The sequence below is a fragment of the Melospiza melodia genome, chromosome 4 (genome assembly GCF_035770615.1).
Source record: "Melospiza melodia melodia isolate bMelMel2 chromosome 4, bMelMel2.pri, whole genome shotgun sequence".
Taxonomy (NCBI): domain Eukaryota; kingdom Metazoa; phylum Chordata; class Aves; order Passeriformes; family Passerellidae; genus Melospiza; species Melospiza melodia.
The window spans coordinates 39,892,497-39,906,699 of NC_086197.1; positions in this window are offsets into that span (position 1 = coordinate 39,892,497).

Sequence of the window (14,203 nt, forward strand, 5' to 3'; positions counted from 1 at the left end):
CCCAAGGTGGCACCAGTGCCAAGTTGGGCTGGTTTGATAGTACCAAGTGGTTCCTGCAATCTGCCATCAAAAAGTTGTCAGGCGAGTTTTGTTTTCCAGGGAAAATCGCCGTTGTTTTTGTTTGGGGGCCTGTGGCTGGGAGTGGCCGGCTGGCTCCTTAGGATCCACGATACCCAGGATGGTTCCCAGACCAGAGGTGGCACCAGTACCAAGTCGGGCTGGTTTGATAATAACAAGTGGATCCAGCAATCTGCCATCCAGAAGCGGGGCAGCTTACTTTTGTTTGCCAGGGAAACGGGCCGAGCTTTGTGTCTGGGGGCCTATGGCTGGGAGTGACCGGCTGGCTCCTGAAAAGCTACGATAGGCAGGATGGTGACCAGACCCATGGTGGCACCAGTGCCAAGTTGGGCTGGTTTGATAGTACCAAGTGGCTCCTGCAATCTGCCATCAAAAAGTTGGCAGGCGAGTTTTGTTTTCCAGGGAAAAGCGCCGTTGTGTGTGTTTTGGGGCCTGTGGCTGGGAGTGGCCAGCTGGCTCCTTAGAATCCACGATACGCAGGATGGTTCCCAGACGCAAGGTGGCACCAGTGCCAAGTCGGGCTGGTTTGTTAGTACCAAGTGGTTCCTGCAATCTGCCATCCAGAAGCGGGGCAGCTGAATTTTGTTTGCCAGAGAAAAAGGCTGTTGTTTGTGTTTCGGGGCCTGTGGCTGGCAGTGGACGGCTGGCTCCTGAAAATCCATGATACGCAGCATGGTTCCCAGACCCAAGGTGGCACCAGTGCCAAGTCGGGCTGGTTTCATAGTACCCAGTGGCTCCTGCAATCTGCCATCCAGAAGAGGGGCAGTTCAATTTTGTTTTCCAGAGAAAAGGGCCGCGGTTTGTGTTTGGGGCCTATGGCTGAGAGTGACCGGCTGGCTCCTGAAAAGCTACGATAGGCAGGATGGTGACCAGACCGATGGTGGCACCAGTGCCAAGTCGGGCTGGTTTGATAATACTAAATAGCTCCTGCAATCTGCCATCCAGACGCGGGGCAGCGGATTTTTGCTTGCTGGAGAAAAGTTCCGTGGGTTTTTTTTGGGGGTATATGGCTGGACGTTGCCGGCTGACTCCTTAAAAACATCGATACGCAGGATGGTTCCCTGACCCAAGGTGGCATCACTGCCAAGTCGGGCTGTTTTCGTAGTACCAAGTGGCTCCTGCAATTTGCCATCCAGAAGAGGGGCAGTTGAGTTTTGTTTACCAGAGAAAAGGGCCGTGGTTTGTGTTTTGGGGCATATGGCTGAGAGTGGCCGGCTGGCGCCTGAAAATCCACGATAGGCAGGATGGTTCCCAGAGCCAAGGTGGCACCAGTGCCATGTTGGCCTGGTTTGATAGTACCATGTGGCTCCTGCAATCTGCCATCCAGAAGCAAGGCAGCTTACTTTTGTTTGCCAGGGAAACGGGCCGAGGTATTTGTCTGGGGGCCTATGGCTGGGAGTGACCGGCTGGCTCCTGAAAAGCTACGATAGGCAGGATGGTGACCAGACCCATGGTGGCACCAGTGCCAAGTTGGGCAGGTTTGATAGTACCAAGTGGCTCCTGCAATCTGCCATCAAAAAGTTGGCAGGCGAGTTTTGTTTTCCAGGGTAACGCGCCGTTGTTTTTGTTTAGAGGCCTGTGGCTGGGAGTGTCCGCCTGTCCTCTTAGAATCTACGTTACGCAGCATGGTTCCCAGAGCCAAGGTGGCACCAGTGCCAAGTTGGGCTGGTTTGATAGTAGCAAGTGGTTCCTGCAATCTGCCATCCAGAAGAGGGGCAGCTTACTTTTGTTTGCCAGGGAAACGGGCCGAGGTATTTCTCTGGGGGCCTATGGCAGGGAGTGACCGGCCGGCTCCTGAAAAGCTAAGATAGGCAGGATGTTTACCAGACCCATGGTGGCACCAGTGCCAAGTTGGGCTAATTTGATACTACCAAGTGGCTCCTGCAATCTGCCCTCCAGAATCGGGGGTGCTTACTTTTGTTTTCCAGGGAAACGGGCCGAGGTTTGTGTCTGGGGGTCTATGGCTGGGAGTGACCGGCTGGCTCCTGAAAAGCTACGATAGGCAGGATGGTGACCAGACCCATGGTGGCACCAGTGCCAAGTTGGGCTGGTTTGATAGTACCAAGTGGCTCCTGCAATCTGCCATCAAAATGTTGGCAGGCGAGTTTTGTTTTCCAGGGAAAAGCGCCGTTGTTTTTGTTTGGGCGCCTGTGGCACGGAGTGGCCGGGTGGCTGCTTAGAATCCACGATACGCAGGATGTTTCCCAGACCCAAGGTGGCACCAGTGCCAAGTCGGGCTGGTTTGACACTACCAAGTGGCTCCTGCAATCTGCCATCCAGAATCGGGGCAGCTTAATTTTGTTTGCCAGGGAAACGGTCCGAGGTTTGTGATGGGGGCCTATGGCTGGGAGTGACCGGCTGGCTCCTGAAATGGTACATTTGGCAGGATGGTTCCCAGACCCATAGTGGCACCAGTGCCAAGTTGGGATGATTGGATAGTACCAAGTGGCTCCTGCAATCTGCCATCAAAAAGCTGGCAGGCGAGTTTTGTTTTCCAGGGAAAAGCGCCGTTGTTTGTATTTGGGGGCCTGTGGCTGGGAGTGGCCGCCTGGCGCCTTAGAATCTACGTTACGCAGCATGGTTCCCAGACCCAAAGTGGCACCAGTGTCAAGTTGGGCTGGTTTGATAGTACCAAGTGGCTCCTGCAATCTGCCATCCTGAAGCGGGGTAGCTTACATTTGTGTGCCAGGGAAACGGGCCGAGGTTTATGACTGGGGGCCTAGGGCTCGAAGTGACCGGCTGGCTCCTGAAAAGCAACAATAGGCAGGATGGTTCCCAGACCCAAGGTGGCACCAGTGCCAAGTTGGGCTGGTTTGATGGTACCAACTGGCTCCTGCAATCTGCCATCTAAAAGTTGTCAGGCGAGTTTTGTTTTCCAGGGAAAAGCGCCGTTGATTTTGTTTGGAGGCCTGTGGCTGGCAGTGGCTGCCTGTCGTCTTAGAATCCGGGTTACGCAGCATGGTTCCCAGAGCCAAGGTGGCACCAGTGTCAAGTTGGGCTGGTTTGATAGTACCAAGTGGCTCCTGCAATCTGCCATCCAGAAGCGGGGCAGCTTACTTTTGTTTGCCAGGGAAACGGGCCGAGGTATTTGTCTGGGGACCTATGGCTGGGAGTGACCGGCTGGCTCCTGAAAAGCTACGATAGGCAGGATGGTTCCCTGACCCAAGGTGGCACCAGTGCCAAGTCGGGCGGTTTTCGTAGTACAAAGTGCGTCCTAAAATTTGCCATCCAGAAGAGGGGCAGTTGAGTTTTGTTTACCAGAGAAAAGGGCCGTGGTTTGTTTTTGGGGGCATATGGCTGATAGTGGCCGTCTGGCCCCTGAAAATCCACGATAGGCAGGATGGTTCCCAGACCAGAGGTGGCACCAGTGCCAAGTCGGGCTGGTTTGATAGTACTAAATAGCACCTGCAATCTGCCATGCAGAAGCGGGGCAGCTTACTTTTGTTTGCCAGGGAAACGGGCCGAGGTTTGTGTCTGGGGGCCTATGGCTGGGAGTGACCGCCTGGCTCCTGAAAAGCTACGATAGGCAGGATGGTGACCAGACCCATGGTGGCACCAGTGCCAAGTTGGGCTGGTTTGATAGTACCAAGTGGCTCCTGCAATCTGCCATCAAAAAGTTGTCAGGCGAGTTTTGTTTTCCAGGGAAAAGCGCCGTTGTTTTTGTTTGGGGGCCTGTGGCTGGGAGTGGACGGATGGCTCCTTAGAATCCACGATACGCAGGATGGTTCCCAGACCAGAGGTGGCACCAGTGCCAAGTTGGGCTGGTTTGATAGTACCAAGTGCGTCCTGCAATCTACCATCCAGAAGCGAGGCAGCTTACTTTTGTTTGCCAGGGAAACGGGCCGATGTTTCTGTCTCAGGGCCTATGGCTGGGAGTGACCGGCTGGCTCCTGAAAAGCTACGATAGGCAGGATGGTGACCAGACCCATGGTGGCACCAGTGCCAAGTTGGGCTGGTTTGATAGTACCAAGTGGCTCCTGCAATCTGCCATCAAAAAGTTGGCAGGCGAGTTTGTTATCCAGGGAAAAGCGCCGTTGTTTGTGTTTGGGGGCCTCTGGCTGGGAGTGGCCGGCTGGCTCCTTAGAATCCATGATACGCAGGATGGTTCCCAGACCCAAGGTGGCACCAGTGCCACGTCGGGCTGGTTTGATGGTGAAAAGTGGCTCCTGCAATCTGCCATCCTGAAGCGGGGTAGCTTACATTTGTGTGCCAGGGAAACGGGCCGAGGTTTATGACTGGGGGCCTAGGGCTAGAAGTGACCGGCTGGCTCCTGAAAAGCAACAATAGGCAGGATGGTTCCCAGACCCAAGGTGGCACCAGTGCCAAGTTGGGCTGGTTTGATGGTACCAACTGGCTCCTGCAATCTGCCATCTAAAAGTTGTCAGGCGAGTTTTGTTTTCCAGGGAAAAGCGCCGTTGATTTTGTTTGGAGGTCTGTGGCTGGGAGTGGCCAGCTGGCTCCTTAGAATCCACGATACGCAGGATGGTTCCCAGACCCAAGGTGGCACCAGTGCCAAGTCGGGCTGGTTTGTTAGTACCAAGTGGTTCCTGCAATCTGCCATCCAGAAGCGGGGCAGCTGAATTTTTTTTGCCAGAGAAAAAGGCTGTTGTTTGTGTTTCGGGGCCTGTGGCTGGCAGTGGACGGCTGGCTCCTGAAAATCCATGATACGCAGCATGGTTCCCAGACCCAAGGTGGCACCAGTGCCAAGTAGGGCTAGTTTCATAGTACACAGTGGCTCCTGCAATCTGCCATCCAGAAGAGGGGCAGTTGAGTTTTGTTTTCCAGAGAAAAGGGCCGTGGTTTGTGTTTGGGGCCTATGGCTGAGAGTGACCGGCTGGCCCCTGAAAATCCACGATAGGAAGGATGGTTCCCAGATCCAAGGTGGCACCAGTGCCATGTTGTGCTGGTGTGATAGTCCCAAGTGGCTCCTGCAATCTGCCATCCAGAAGTGGGGCAGCTGAATTTTGTTTGCCAGAGAAAAAGGCTGTGGTTTTTGTTTGGGGGCCTATGGCTGGGAGTGGCCGGCTGGCTCCTGAAAATCCATGATACGCAGCATGGTTCCCAGACCCAAGGTGGCACCAGTGCCAAGTGGGGCTGGTTTCACAGTGTCAAGTGCCTCCTGCAATCTCCCATCCAGAAGCGGGTCAGCAGAGTTTTGTTTGCCTTTGAAACGGGCCGTTGTTTTTGATTGGGGTCTGTGGCCGAGAATGTTCAGCTGGCTCCTGACAATCCACAATACGCAGGATGGTTCCCAGACCCAAGGTGGCACCAGTGCCAAGTTGGGCTGGTTTGATAGTACCAAGTGGCTCCTGCAATCTGCCATCCAGAAGCGGGGCAGCTTACTTTTGTTTGCCAGGGAAACGGGCCGAGGTTTGTGTTTGGGGGCCTATGGCTGGGAGTGACCGGCTGGCTCCTGGAAAGCTACAATAGGCAGGATGGTGACCAGACCCATGGTGGCACCAGTGCCAAGTTGGGCTGGTTTGATAGTACCAAGTTGCTCCTGCAATCTGCCATCAAAAAGTTGGCAGGCGAGTTTTGTTTTCCAGGGAAAAGCGCCGTTGTTTGTGTTTGGGGGCCTGTGTCTGGGAGTGGGCGGCTGGCTCCTTAGAATCCACGATACGCAGGATGGTTCCCAGACCCAAGGTGGCACCAGTGCCAAGTCGGGCTGGTTTGATACTACCAAGTGCGTCCTGCAATCTGCCATCCAGAAGCAGGGCAGCTTACTTTTGTTTGCCAGGGAAACGGGCCGTGGGTTTTGTTTGGGGGCCTATGGCTGAGAGTGGCCGGCTGGCTCCTGAAAATCCACGCTAGGCAGCATGGTTCCCAGATGCAAGGTGGCACCAGTGCCAAGTCGGGCTGGTTTGATGGTGCAAAGTGGCTCCTGCAATCTGCCATCCAGAAGCGGGGCAGCTGATTTTTGTTTGCCAGAGAAAAATTCCGTGGATTGTTTTTGGGGGCATATTGCTGGGAGTGGCCGGCTGGCTCCTTAAAATGCTCGATACGCATGATGGTTCCCAGGCCCAAGGTGTCACCACTACCAAGTCGGCCTGCGGTTTTAGTATCAAGTTCATCCTGCAATTTGCCATCCAGAAGAGGGGCAGTTGAGTTTTGTTTGCCAGAGAAACGGGCCGAGGTTTCTGTTTGGGGACATATGGCTGAGAGTGGCCGGCTGGCCCCTGAAAATCTACGATACACAACATGGTTCCCAGATCCAAGGTGGCACCAGTGCCAAGTTGGGCTGGTTTGATAGTCCCAAGTGTCTCCTGCAATCTGCCATCCAGAAGCGGGGCAGCTTACTTTTGTTTGCCAGAGAAATAGGCCTAGGTTTTTGTTTGGGGGCCTGTGGCTAGGAGTGGCCTGCTGGCTCCTAAGAATCCACGATACGCAGGATGTTTACCAGACCCATGGTGGCACCAGTGCCAAGTTGGGCTGGTTTGATAGTACCAAGTGGCTCCTGCAAACTCCATCAAAAAGTTGGCAGGCGTGTTTTGTTTTCCAGGGAACAGCGCCGTTGATTTTGTTTGGGGGCCTGTGGCTGGGAGTGACCGGCTGGCTCCTTAGAATCCACGATACGCAGGATGGTTCCCAGACCCAAGGTGACACCAGTGCCAAGTCGGGCTGGTTTGATTACACCAAGTGGCTCCTGCAATCTGCCATCCATAAGTGAGGCAGCTAAGTTTTGTTTGCCAGAAAAAAGGGCCGTGGTTTTTGTTGGGGGCCTGTGGCTGGGAGTAGCCGGCTGGCTCCTTAAAATCCACGATAGGCAGGATGGTTCCCAGACCCAAGGTGGTACCAGTGCCAAGTCGGGCTGGTTTGATAGTCCCAAGTGGCTCCTGCAATCTGCCATCCAGAAGCGGGGCAGCTTACTTTTGTTTGCCAGGGAAACGGGCCGAGCTTTTTGTCTCGGGGCCTATGGCAGGGAGTGACCGGCTGGCTCCTGAAAAGCTACGATAGTCAGGATGGTGACCAGACCCATGGTGGCACCAGTGCCAAGTCGGGCTGGTTTGATAGTACTAAATAGCACCTGCAATCTGCCATGCAGAAGCGGGGCAGCTTACTTTTGTTTGCCAGGGAAACGGGCCGAGGTTTGTGTCTGGGGGCCTATGGCTGGGAGTGACCGGCTGGCTCCTGAAAAGCTACGATAGGCAGGATGGTGACCAGACCCATGGTGGCACCAGTGCCAAGTTGGGCTGGTTTGATAGTACCAAGTGGCTCCTGCAATCTGCCATCAAAAAGTGGACAGGCCAGTTTTGTTTTCCAGGGAAAAGCGCCATTGTTTGTGTTTGGGGGACTGTGGCTGGGAGTGGCCGGCTGGCTCCTTAGAACACACGATACGCAGGATGGTTCCCAGACCCAAGGTGGCACCAGTGCCACGTCGGGCTGGTTTGATGGTGAAAAGTGGCTCCTGCAATCTGCCATCCTGAAGCGGGGTAGCTTACATTTGTGTGCCAGGGAAACGGGCCGAGGTTTATGACTGGGGGCCTAGGGCTAGAAGTGACCGGCTGGCTCCTGAAAAGCAACAATAGGCAGGATGGTTCCCAGACCCAAGGTGGCACCAGTGCCAAGTTGGGCTGGTTTGATGGTACCAACTGGCTCCTGCAATCTGCCATCTAAAAGTTGTCAGGCGAGTTTTGTTTTCCAGGGAAAAGCGCCGTTGATTTTGTTTGGAGGCCTGTGGCTGGGAGTGGCCAGCTGGCTCCTTAGAATCCACGATACGCAGGATGGTTCCCAGACCCAAGGTGGCACCAGTGCCAAGTCGGGCTGGTTTGTTAGTACCAAGTGGTTCCTGCAATCTGCCATCCAGAAGCGGGGCAGCTGAATTTTTTTTGCCAGAGAAAAAGGCTGTTGTTTGTGTTTCGGGGCCTGTGGCTGGCAGTGGACGGCTGGCTCCTGAAAATCCATGATACGCAGCATGGTTCCCAGACCCAAGGTGGCACCAGTGCCAAGTAGGGCTAGTTTCATAGTACCCAGTGGCTCCTGCAATCTGCCATCCAGAAGAGGGGCAGTTGAGTTTTGTTTTCCAGAGAAAAGGGCCGTGGTTTGTGTTTGGGGCCTATGGCTGAGAGTGACCGGCTGGCCCCTGAAAATCCACGATAGGAAGGATGGTTCCCAGATCCAAGGTGGCACCAGTGCCATGTTGTGCTGGTGTGATAGTCCCAAGTGGCTCCTGCAATCTGCCATCCAGAAGTGGGGCAGCTGAATTTTGTTTGCCAGAGAAAAAGGCTGTGGTTTTTGTTTGGGGGCCTATGGCTGGGAGTGGCCGGCTGGCTCCTGAAAATCCATGATACGCAGCATGGTTCCCAGACCCAAGGTGGCACCAGTGCCAAGTGGGGCTGGTTTCACAGTGTCAAGTGCCTCCTGCAATCTCCCATCCAGAAGCGGGGCAGCTGAGTTTTGTTTGCCTGTGAAACGGGCCGTTGTTTTTGATTGGGGTCTGTGGCCGAGAATGTTCAGCTGGCTCCTGACAATACACAATACGCAGGATGGTTCCCAGACCCAAGGTGGCACCAGTGCCAAGTCTTGCTGGTTTGATAGTACCAAGTGGCTCCTGCAATCTGCCATCCAGAAGCGGTGCAGCTGAGTTTTGTTTGCCAGAGGAAAGGGCCGTGGGTTGTGTTTGGGGGCATATGGCTGGGAGTGGCCGGCTGTCTCATTAAAAAGATCGATACGCAGGATGGTTCCCAGACCCAAGGTGGCACCAGTGCCAAGTCGGGCTGTTTTTATAGTACCAAGTGCGTCCTGCAATTTGCCATCCAGAAGAGGGGCAGTTGAGTTTTGTTTGCCAGAGAAAAGCGCCGTTGTTTGTGTTTGGGGGCTTGTGGCTGGGAGTGGCCGACTGGCGCCTTAGAATCTGCGATACGCAGCATGGTACCCAGACCCAAGGTGGCACCAGTTCCAAGTTGGGCTGGTTTGATAGTACCAAGTGGCTCCTGCAATCTGCCATCCAGAAGCGGGGCAGCTTACTTTTGTTTGCCAGGGAAACGGGCCGAGGTTTGTGTTTGGGGGCCTATGGCTGGGAGTGACCGGCTGGCTCCTGGAAAGCTACAATAGGCAGGATGGTGACCAGACCCATGGTGGCACCAGTGCCAAGTTGGGCTGGTTTGATAGTACCAAGTTGCTCCTGCAATCTGCCATCAAAAAGTTGGCAGGCGAGTTTTGTTTTCCAGGGAAAAGCGCCGTTGTTTGTGTTTGGGGGCCTGTGTCTGGGAGTGGCCGGCTGGCTCCTTAGAATCCACGATACGCAGGATGGTTCCCAGACCCAAGGTGGCACCAGTGCCAAGTCGGGCTGGTTTGATACTACCAAGTGCGTCCTGCAATCTGCCATCCAGAAGCAGGGCAGCTTACTTTTGTTTGCCAGGGAAACGGGCCGTGGGTTTTGTTTGGGGGCATATAGCTGAGAGTGGCCCGCTGGCCCCTGAAAATCCACGCTAGGCAGCATGTTTCCCAGATGCAAGGTGGCACCAGTGCCAAGTCGGGCTGGTTTGATGGTGCAAAGTGGCTCCTGCAATCTGCCATCCAGAAGCGGGGCAGCTGATTTTTGTTTGCCAGAGAAAAATTCCGTGGATTGTTTTTGGGGGCATATTGCTGGGAGTGGCCGGCTGGCTCCTTAAAATGCTCGATACGCATGATGGTTCCCAGGCCCAAGGTGTCACCACTACCAAGTCGGCCTGCGGTTTTAGTATCAAGTTCATCCTGCAATTTGCCATCCAGAAGAGGAGCAGTTGAGTTTTGTTTGCCAGAGAAATGGGCCGAGGTTTCTGTTTGGGGACATATGGCTGAGAGTGGCCGGCTGGCCCCTGAAAATCCACGATACACAACATGGTTCCCAGATCCAAGGTGGCACCAGTGCCAAGTTGGGCTGGTTTGATAGTCCCAAGTGTCTCCTGCAATCTGCAATCCAGAAGCGGGGCAGCTTACTTTTGTTTGCCAGAGAAATAGGCCTAGGTTTTTGTTTGGGGGCCTGTGACTAGGAGTGGCCTGCTGGCTCCTAAGAATCCACGATACGCAGGATGTTTACCAGACCCATGGTGGCACCAGTGCCAAGTTGGGCTGGTTTGATAGTACCAAGTGGCTCCTGCAAACTCCATCAAAAAGTTGGCAGGCGTGTTTTGTTTTCCAGGGAACAGCGTCGTTGATTTTGTTTGGGGGCCTGTGGCTGGGAGTGGCCGGCTGGCTCCTTAGAATCCACGATACGCAGGATGGTTCCCAGACCCAAGGTGGCACCAGTGCCAAGTCGGGCTGGTTTGATTACACCAAGTGGCTCCTGAAATCTGCCATCCATAAGTGAGGCAGCTAAGTTTTGTTTGCCAGAAAAAAGGGCCGTGGTTTTTGTTGGGGGCCTGTGGCTGGGAGTAGCCGGCTGGCTCCTTAAAATCCACGATAGGCAGGATGGTTCCCAGACCCAAGGTGGTACCAGTGCCAAGTCGGGCTGGTTTGATAGTACCAAGTGGCTCCTGCAATCTGCCATCCAGAAGCGGGGCAGCTTACTTTTGTTTGCCAGGGAAACGGGCCGAGCTTTGTGTCTCGGGGCCTATGGCAGGGAGTGACCGGCTGGCTCCTGAAAAGCTACAATAGGCAGGATGGTGACCAGACCCATGGTGGCACCAGTGGCAAGTTGGGCTGGTTTGATAGTACCAAGTGGCTCCTGCAATCTGCCATCAAAAAGTTGGCAGGCGAGTTTTGTTTTCCAGGGAAAAGCGCCGTTGTGTGTGTTTTGGGGCCAGTGGCTGGGAGGGGCCAGCTGGCTCCTTAGAATCCACGATACGCAGGATGGTTCCCAGACCCAAGGTGGCACCAGTGCCAAGTCGGGCTGGTTTGATAGCACCAAGTGGCTCCTGCAATCTGCCATCCAGAAGCGGGGCAGCTTACTTTTGTTTTCCAGGGAAACGGACCGAGGATTTTTCTGGGGGCCTATGGCTGGGAGTGACCGGCTGGCTCCTGAAAAGCTACGATAGGCAGGATGGTGACCAGACCCATGGTGGCACCAGTGCCAAGTTGGGCTGGTTTGATAGTACCAAGTGGCTCCTGCAATCTGCCATCAAAAAGTTGGCAGGCGAGTTTTGTTTTCCAGGGAAAAGCGCCGTTGTGTGTATTTTGGGGCCTGTGGCTGGGAGTGGCCAGCTGGCTCCTTAGAATCCACGATACGCAGGATGGTTCCCAGACCCAAGGTGGCACCAGTGCCAAGTCGGGCTGGTTTGTTAGTACCAAGTGGTTCCTGCAATCTGCCATCCAGAAGCGGGGTAGCTGAATTTTGTTTGCCAGAGAAAAAGGCTGTTGTTTGTGTTTCGGGGCCTGTGGCTGGCAGTGGACGGCTGGCTCCTGAAAATCCATGATACGCAGCATGGTTCCCAGACCCAAGGTGGCACCAGCGCCAAGTAGGGCTGGTTTCATAGTACCCAGTGGCTCCTGCAATCTGCCATCCAGAAGAGGGGCAGTTGAGTTTTGTTTTCCAGAGAAAAGGGCCGTGGTTTGTGTTTGGGGCCTATGGCTGAGAGTGACCGGCTGGCCCCTGAAAATCCACGATAGGAAGGATGATTCCCAGATCCAAGGTGGCACCAGTGCCATGTTGTGCTGGTGTGATAGTCCCAAGTGGCTCCTGCAATCTGCCATCCAGAAGCGGGGCAGCTGAATTTTGTTTGCCAGAGAAAAATGCTGTGGTTTTTGTTTGGGGGCCTATGGCTGGGAGTGGCCGGCTGGCTCCTGAAAATCCATGATACGCAGCATGGTTCCCAGACCCAAGGTGGCACCAGTGCCAAGTGGGGCTGGTTTCACAGTGTCAAGTGCCTCCTGCAATCTCCCATCCAGAAGCGGGGCAGCTGAGTTTTGTTTGCCTGTGAAACGGGCCGTTGTTTTTGATTGGGGTCTGTGGCCGAGAGTGTCCAGCTGGCTCCTGACAATCCACAATACGCAGGATGGTTCCCAGACCCAAGGTGGCACCAGTGCCAAGTTGGGCTGGTTTGATAGTACCAAGTGGCTCCTGCAATCTGCCATCCAGAAGCGGGGCAGCTTACTTTTGTTTGCCAGGGAAACGGGCCGAGGTTTGTGACTGGGGGCCTATGGCTGGGAGTGACCGGCTGGCTCCTGGAAAGCTACAATAGGCAGGATGGTTACCAGACCCATGGTGGCACCAGTGCCAAGTTGGGCTGGTTTGATAGTACCAAGTTGCTCCTGCAATCTGCCATCAAAAAGTTGGCAGGCGAGTTTTGTTTTCCAGGGAAAAGCGCCGTTGTTTGTATTTGGGGCCCGTGGCTGGGAGTGGCCGGCTGGCTCCTTAGAATCCACGATACGCAGGATGGTTCCCAGACCCAAGGTGGCACCAGTGCCAAGTCGGGCTGGTTTGATACTACCAAGTGCGTCCTGCAATCTGCCATCCAGAAGCGGGGCAGCTTACTTTTGTTTGCCAGGGAAACGGGCCGTGGGTTTTGTTTGGGGGCATATAGCTGAGAGTGGCCCGCTGGCCCCTGAAAATCCACGCTAGGCAGCATGGTTCCCAGATGCAAGGTGGCACCAGTGCCAAGTCGGGCTGGTTTGATGGTGCAAAGTGGCTCCTGCAATCTGCCATCCAGAAGCGGGGCAGCTGATTTTTGTTTGCCAGAGAAAAATTCCGTGGATTGTTTTTGGGGGCATATTGCTGGGAGTGGCCGGCTGGCTCCTTAAAATGCTCGATACGCATGATGGTTCCCAGGCCCAAGGTGTCACCACTACCAAGTCGGCCTGCGGTTTTAGTATCAAGTTCATCCTGCAATTTGCCATCCAGAAGAGGGGCAGTTGAGTTTTGTTTGCCAGAGAAACGGGCCGAGGTTTCTGTTTGGGGACATATGGCTGAGAGTGGCCGGCTGGCCCCTGAATATCCACGATACACAGCATGGTTCCCAGATCCAAGGTGGCACCAGTGCCAAGTTGGGCTGGTTTGATAGTACCAAGTGTCTCCTGCAATCTGCCATCCAGAAGCGGGGCAGCTTACTTTTGTTTGCCAGAGAAATAGGCCTAGGTTTTTGTCTGGGGGCCTGTGGCTAGGAGTGGCCGGCTGGCTCCTAAGAATCCACGATACGCAGGATGTTTCCCAGACCCAAGGTGGCACCAGTGCCAAGTCGGGCTGGTTTGATAGTACCAAGTGGCTCCTGCAAACTCCATCAAAAAGTTGGCAGGCGTGTTTTGTTTTCCAGGGAACAGCGCCGTTGATTTTGTTTGGGGGCCTGTGGCTGGGAGTGGCCGGCTGGCTCCTTAGAATCCACGATACGCAGGATGGTTCCCAGACCCAAGGTGGCACCAGTGCCAAGTCGGGCTGGTTTGATTACACCAAGTGGCTCCTGCAATCTGCCATCCAGAAGTGAGGCAGCTAAGTTTTGTTTGCCAGAAAAAAGGGCCGTGGTTTTTGTTGGGGGCCTGTGGCTGGGAGTGGCCGGCTGGCTCCTTAGAATCCACCATACGCAGGATGGTTCCCAGACCCAAGGTGGCACCAGTGCCAAGTCGGGCTGGTTTGATAGTACCAAGTGGCTCCTGCAATCTGCCATCCAGAAGCGGTGCAGTTGAGTTTTGTTTGCAAGAGAAAAGGGCCGTGGGTTGTGTTTGGGGGCATATGGCTGGGAGTGGCCGGCTGTCTCATTAAAAAGATCGATACGCAGGATGGTTCCCAGACCCAAGGTGGCACCAGTGCCAAGTCGGGCTGTTTTTATAGTACCAAGTGCGTCCTGCAATTTGCCATCCAGAAGAGGGGCAGTGGAGTTTTGTTTGCCAGAGAATAGCGCCGTTGTTTGTGTTTGGGAGCTTGTGGCTGGGAGTGGCCGACTGGCGCCGTAGAATCTGTGTTACGCAGCATGGTTCCCAGACCAGAGGTGGCACCAGTGCCAAGTTGGGCTGGTTTGATAGTACCAAGTGGCTCCTGCAATCTGCCATCCAGAAGCGGGGCAGCTTACTTTTGTTTGCCAGGGAGACGGGCCGAGGTTTGTGACTGGGGACCTATGGCTGGGAGTGACCGGCTGGCTCCTGAAAAGCTACGATAGGCAGGATGGTGACCAGACCCATGGTGGCACCAGTGCCAAGTTGGGCTGGTTTGATAGTACCAAGTGGCTCCTGCAATCTGCCATCAAAAAGTTGGCAGGCGAGTTTTGTTTTCCAGGGAAAA